Here is a 1107-nt window from a genome sequence, read left to right on the forward strand (position 1 = left end):
ATGTCTCCCATCTTTCCTTCTTGAACTGTGACCTTCAACTAGCGTGCTTCGGAAGTACATCCTAAACTGAGCATGCTCTCTCTGGAAGGCTCCTTCCTCTAAATGCTCTCCCATGTGAATATGCACAGGCTCCCTGAACAAAGCCCCCACAATTCCTCGGAGAGGGCACTGCTTTGGAAATACATCCAGTGCTGTTCTTATGTGCTGTAGGTAACAAACTTTCCCATTCTTTGCTTTTCTGGTTATGCTATTGGCTTTTGCTCTCAAGTAGAACCTGCTGCATTCAGTTACACCTGGAACTCTTGGTGGCTGCCTGCCTTGGCTGTGGTGATGGAGTGAGGTATGATACTGCTGTCATGTGACAGGGAGAGGGCCAGGGACACTGTAGTCCCCAGGGCTGTCCTACAGTGCCCAGGAGCGTCTGACTCCACGTGTCATCAGCGTCAAAGCTGGGAGACACTGCCTTGCTCTAACAGCCCTGATGTGGCTTAGAGCTCAGACGTGGAAGAGTGCCAGGGGGTCAGGTCTGCTGTGCAGGCTCCACCCTGTCACCCCTCTGCAGCTTTAGGATCTATCAAATGACTACTCTCATCTCTCCGACAAGAGTATTTGAGATGAAATAAGAGAAAGCAAACAAGAGTCCCTGGGCCAGTGATTTGCAAAGGCAGATGGACAGTAAGGCTGGGACCACAGGAGTCAAATGGTCCAGATTCTGAAATTTGCCAAAATAGTTTCAATTCTAAGTATTTTGTCTCTATTTCTTCAAAAGTAAATTTGAACCAAGTGTGATTGATCTCTTATGCCTACTAATCCCAACACCTTGTGTTTAGTCTCTTGTATGTAGTAATACCTTGTCTCAAAACCCAACAATACTGAGCCAGAGAGATGGCCTAGTGGTTGAGAACACTGACTGCTCTTCCAAAAGACCTGGGTTTGATTCCTGGCACCCATGTGGCAGCTCAGAACCATTTGTAACTGCAGTTCCACCAGGCAGGCAGGAGAGTGATGCACATACACGGAGACAAAACACCTGTTCAAAATAACAATAATTAAATTTAAAAAACCCAAAGTAAATAGTTCTTTCAAAAATAAGTAACACCTTGGTCT

Source organism: Peromyscus maniculatus, chromosome 5 (assembly GCF_049852395.1).
Source record: "Peromyscus maniculatus bairdii isolate BWxNUB_F1_BW_parent chromosome 5, HU_Pman_BW_mat_3.1, whole genome shotgun sequence".
In the NCBI taxonomy this organism is placed as follows: Eukaryota; Metazoa; Chordata; class Mammalia; order Rodentia; family Cricetidae; genus Peromyscus; species Peromyscus maniculatus.